The sequence below is a fragment of the Ictalurus punctatus genome, chromosome 13, assembly GCF_001660625.3.
Source record: "Ictalurus punctatus breed USDA103 chromosome 13, Coco_2.0, whole genome shotgun sequence".
In the NCBI taxonomy this organism is placed as follows: domain Eukaryota; kingdom Metazoa; phylum Chordata; class Actinopteri; order Siluriformes; family Ictaluridae; genus Ictalurus; species Ictalurus punctatus.
This window is the reverse complement of record NC_030428.2, coordinates 5,971,299-5,977,822: the sequence shown is the minus strand read 5'-3', so window position 1 is coordinate 5,977,822 and position 6,524 is coordinate 5,971,299.

Below are 6,524 nucleotides of genomic sequence, written 5' to 3'. Positions count from 1 at the left end.
CTCGTGTAAATACGTTTTGTACAAAGGACTGTTTAGAGTGAGGATTTTCTGGTTCGTTTTACGAGACATGCAGTTGTGTCTCACTGTCTGTTCATCTCTTTCGACACAGGAAGACGGAGGGAATCATCATTTGAGCCGCTATTTGCTGCTGATGAGCTCCACTACAACACTGTGGACACTGACTACGAGGATGACTTCCAAATGTCTGACCAGCATGAGGAGGAGCAAGAAGGTGATGAGCATGAGGTGCCTTTTAGAAGCTCATGTCCTTCGAGAAGCCCATCCCCTGTTCCAGGCCCATCTGCTCTGAGAATCACACCCCCTTTCCTCAGGCAGTCTCCTGTAAGAAGCCCATCCCTTCACCAGGCCCATCTGCACTGAGAATCTCACCCACTTTTAAAAGACCAGCCCCTGTGAGATTCTCATCCCATTTAAGAATAACATCAACTATAAGAATACCAATCCCTTTACCAGACCCATCTGCACTGAGAATCTCACCCACTTTGAAAAGACCAGCCCCTGTGAGATTCTCAGCCCATTAATTAAGAACAACATCAACTATAAGAAGACCAACCCCTGTGAGGAGGCTATTTCCTGTAAGAAGACCATCCACTGTGATGGCCCCACCCCCTTCTGTTACTCCTGCATCCCCTGTTCGTATCAGTGTCAACAGAATGGACTTTTTGGTCAGCCTTGTGTTGTAGGCCACGTTTTGATTCCCATCCAAAGCCAGAGGAGGAGGAGGGATGAAGAGGACAACGAAGAAGCCAATCCTAGTAGAAGGCAGCGTGTAAATCCTGTTTAGGAGGAGGAGGAATTTATCAGAAATTTATCATGAGAGAGCGATAATCTTCGAAACCTCATATTCACCATATTCATACTCATCACCTCATATTAATCACCTCACACTCACCACCTCGTCATAAAATGTGTAGTAAGTATGAGTGGTAATTATTTAATATCTAGATTCCAGCATTAGTCTTTTATTATTATTATTATTATTATTATTATTATTATTATTATTATTATTATTGTTATTTTACTTGCGATTTATATGTAACCCCTAGACTCCAACATTAGTCTTTTTTTATTATAATATATAATTAATAATGCATATTAATTACATTTACATGGATAAAATGTGAAGGTTAATCAAATTAGTATGGTATATTCATGGAAACATGTATATATTTATACGTTTTTAAGATTAAGTAGTTCACTATTAAGCAATAACACACAACAGACAAAAGTAATACAAACCCCCCCCCCCCCCCCCCCCCCCCGCCAATTGGTCTATAGTCTATTATTCCGACTATATAACAGCAACTTGCCAACCAGAACAGTATTTAATTTATTAATGAACAAACCCTCACACAATTTAATAATGGTTTATAGTTCTCAAAGTGTAACCGAGACTCCGTCCATAAATGTTAAATATATATCTACTAACCAACAAAAATCCTATTTACGATTATAAGCTTTAGTTTGTGAAACAATTAATTTTTAAATACATTTATTATTAGTCTCAGATTTAGTGTCATATTAAGTCCCTGTGCATAAGCTGTTACTATAGAAACAATAACATATTAGAAGGAGCACATTAATATTAACCTATCGTACAGGTTACAGCCAGAACTAACTTATCTAACCTTAAATAAAATAATACAAACCTTCCTTCAGTCAGAGTCATGTAGTATGAAATGTAATATGTAATAAATGTAGCATGAAATGTAAATAATAATACAGATATTAATGTATAGGTTAATATAGGTTTGTAATAGCTGAATTGCATGTTTATTTGTTGTTGTTTTTTTTTTTGCTTTTAAATAATCAATAAAGTAATCAAAAAATCTTTTTTTTTGTTCAACACTCATGTCTCAAGTTTTCTTACAACACACTATAAGCATTTCTCATGGGTTTCACGTATACTTACAATGTAGAAATTCTCCAAGTTGGTCACTTTATTCATTTACAGGTGAAATGTACAAACTAACGCACCATGAGTTCAGAATGGTGTGGATAACCAGTTTCCATTTCCTTTGTACAGGACATTATATATATATATATATATATATATATATATATATATATATATATATATATATATATATATATATATATATATATATATATATATGTGTGTGTGTGTGTGTGTGTGTGTGTGTGTGTGTGTGTGTGTGATATAGAGAGATATATATGTGATATAGGGCTGCACAATTAATCAAATATCGATCGCGATTACGATTTTGACTGCCCACGATTAAATGAACATGATCGACTTCGAGATTAACTTTTAAAGTTCGTCCTCCACTCATAGAAAACTCTGCTGCAGACCAAATCAAGCGCCTCCTACACTACAGTCAATCACCATAGAGCGGCGCAGGGATGACGTCATTTTGTAGCGCCAAAACCCGGAAACGGAGTTAGGATTTTAGTCCTCTAGCGGCCAGCTTCGCTTCGAGCTCCAGCGCTTTGCGCGAGGAGAAATCATGACATTAACATGATGCTAAATGGCACTACAGAGGTTGTCGGGGACATTAAACGTCATCACGCCGAACAGGAAAAAACTTTGCAGATAAACTCAGGGCTCTACAGTGCAATCATTTCACTCGCATTTGTGACTGAAAAGTATTTCATGCGACTGTGAATAAATATTCGCACCGGTGCGAGTGACCTGTTCGGAGTTGTATAATACAATCAGAATAAAAACTACAGGAAGTCCAAAATGCATCTAGAGTTACTTTCACACTGCTTTTCATCACCTCAGTCAACCGAACAAGTGTGTAAATACTGCAGGTCTGCTTCAACTTCCCGATCTCACAACCGCCATCTTTTATCGATCCCGCAAAATGACCTGAACCCGCTACTGTGAGCTGCTCGTGTAGAAACGGCGGAGTAAATTAATAATAATGCTAATGCTACAAGGTGGGTTTAATTCAAACTTCTTTATTAAAAAATTCCTCACCAATCATAATCAAGAGTAGCAACTGTTCGTTTGTAAACATACAGTACACTGCCGCGCTCCTTCACTAACTCTAATTCACTTCATTTAAACTCACGGTTGCCAGATATCACTAGAAAGGTCAAGCTCAGTTGCCATGATTTGAATAATCCCCCCCAAAACACTCTATTATCAGCAGACATGGACACTGTGTACTTGGCAACACATCTAAAACTGATAAACAAAAATAAAACTACTAAAATGTAAAGACAGAAAATGTGCTTAGTTATAAATAAATCACTTAATATAAAAAAAGATATAATTTCAGAAAATATAAATAAATTGAGAAATGAAATAATGTTTAATTACTATCGGTTGCATTTAATATCAATTTGACATTAAGCTTAGTTCGCTATTTCCTTAGAAAGCTATTAGCCTTTTTCTTAATATGGATCATTTTTGTGTTAGTCTACTCTTAATGAGGATTCTTTATTGTTTTTAAGATATTTAAAAATAAATATTTTATGCTTGTTTATTTATCAATTAACCAACAGTATCTCATTGCTATTATTTTAACTCAATTAACAGTGACCACGAGCAGAGAGCTTACATTTAACTGTTTATGGCGTCAGTAATGAACACCATTAAACTAAAGCGCTTTGCATCTGACGGGTAAATGAACTCACCCAATCACATCCTATATGAGATTATTCAGATATATACACAATATGCACAGAGCGGTTCGAGAACTGACTCCAGCCCAGAACCATGACAGCGGAAAATGTCTAATAGTGTAGTTTTAAATATATTTAAGAGGAGCAGACTTCAAAGACTGAACATTGAGGTTTATTGTATTTGTTTACCAGGTAAACAGGTTAATGTTGTTTTTTTTGCAGTCTTATTAAATTTAGTTTATCAGAAGGTAAATTAATGTGTCATGGCTCACACTATGTTCCTAAATTCTGTCATGATTGACCAGCTCAAGTTTTCTCATGCCTACTTGTGTTTTATATTGTGGCATGAGAAAATGTAATACATGTGCAAAGTGCAATAAAATATGTTGTCACTAAAATCAATTAATAATTGTGACAAATAATCGAGATCTCAATATTGATCAAAATAATCAGGATTATCATTTTGGCCATAATCATGCAGCCCTAATGTGATATATATATAGAGAGATATATGTGATATATATCTATATTGTAATGACATGGGACTATATACAGGAAGTAAGCACAGGAGCAATGTCTTTATTTTCAAACTTAAATCAGGACACATTAAATGCGGTCATTACTGAAGAAGATTAAATAGATTAAACATAAGACTAAAGTCTAGGCATTGCACGAGAACAGGACATAGAAATAAGACCGCTTCGCGAACGTAACACATTAACCATTCAAACACTCAGTTAACATAAATACTGCGCAACGTGCGCAGTCACACGAAGGGTTTAAATAATGAACACAATCCAAACAGAAACATAGACACCTGGATTAAATCAAGACACACCCTCGAACATCAACCATTGCTTAAACAGGGGGAAAACCAAAACAAACAAAAGGCGCGTGTCCATATGCAAAAGTCTCGTGCACGCGTGACCTCTAAAGCCGCGCGTGCATGTGGACGCCGCAGTGCCATCCGCCGGCGGGAGCGTAACATTACACACACACACACACACACACACACACACACACACACACACACACACACACACACACACACACACACACACACACACACACACAGAGAGAGATATTTGTTGTAAAATTAACCGGCAAACTTTTACATTAACAAGTTAACACTGTTTGCTTTTAATATATTACCATTCAATATGGGATATTACTGTACGTTATGTTATTTTACAGTGCATTTTATGATAAATGCTGAATGAATATCTTGAAATGAAAATGAATATCTTTTTCTTCAAGTATTGCCGTACCCTATATATATATATATATATATATATATATATATATATATATATATATATATATATATATATATATATATATCAGCATTAACTACTGGCATAACTACCGGCATTGTACTGTAAAATACTGGCACAAAACCTGTAAAAAGGATTTTCTGTAAATAAACAGCAGTTAGAAACCAACAAATTACTACAGTGGCATTAAATATAATCAAAACACGATATATACTTAGACCTACTGTAAACGGCTTTTCAAATTTAACTCACTTCAATGGAAAAACTCGTACAACAGAAAGGAGAATAGGGTTTTCTTCATTTCTCTAAATACTATGGTTTATGCACAGTAAGCAAACACATATCATATGCACATTATAATAAATACAATACAGTTCAGCTCTTCTTCTTGGTGCCTCTTATCAAGTGGTTTCATATAAGACATCTGAATGAGCAGATCAGAAATGTTGAGCAGGTAATTACTGAACAGCACCAATCATGTACAAAATACCACCAGTATGAAAGAAGCGAATCAAGAAAACCCTAAACATCGGGTCTCAACAGTCTGCAAGAAGGAGCACACACACACACACAAACAATGTGAAGTGTGACTGTGAATAGGAACGGGACGAAAGCCATGAGCTAGTGACAGCTTCTTTTTGAGTTGTTTTATTTTATTTTATTAAGTTTTGGAAGGTGTGTAGAAAAGCATGATGCAAAGGAACCCGGAGCTGGGAAAAAATTCTGCCTGTCTCCATGCCCTTACACAACGGGGTTCTATCTTATACTAGACAACAATCCCTGAACATTTTATGCATCTAACATGAATAGTTCAAGAGTAATGACATATGGAACTTTTTAACTTTTTCTGTAACATGCATTTTTACAGGGCCACACCCTTTTTTCAAAGCCTCTATATCTCAAAAACGAATGCGGATACGAGATATTTTGCACACTGTTTAATGGGAATAGTGACATTATTTCCAGAAAGTATGAAGCAAATCAGACTGCTGGATTTAGAGAAAAAAATCAATCATGTTACAATTGCATATATGTACCTAAGAACTTCTGCTATAAACATCAAGTACTGATCCCAGGACAATTATTCACAATTTGTTCATACTGAACATCTTTCAACACACTTAATACATAATACATATAATACATATAATACATAATATATAAATACAATACATAATATGTGGCAAAACTAATAAGTCAAACACTATAATTACCAACACCAAAGTTGTGTGTCAATGACGGCACACATTTAGCAATAACAAAATTGGACTTATTAGCAAGAAACAAATAATTATGGTATTTCCAATTACAAGTCCTAGGCAAAATGGGAATGGAAAAAAGAGTAAGCATGATTTTTTTTTTCGGGCTTCCCACATGGGGTCATGGCTGCTAGTGCCATGAAGTGGCAACTTCCAGAACTAGTTTCTGAACTGCCAGTTTGATGTCCTTTGGAAGTGGTGGAGTCTTCCTGTGCGCTTGTTTCCATACCAAGTACCACTAGCAAAGCAATTGCTAGTGGTACTTGGTATGGAAACAAGCGCACAGGAAGACTCCACCACTTCCAAAGGACATCAAACTGGCAGTTCAGAAACTAGTTCTGGAAGTATGAGGAATAATTGATCTAAAACACTATCT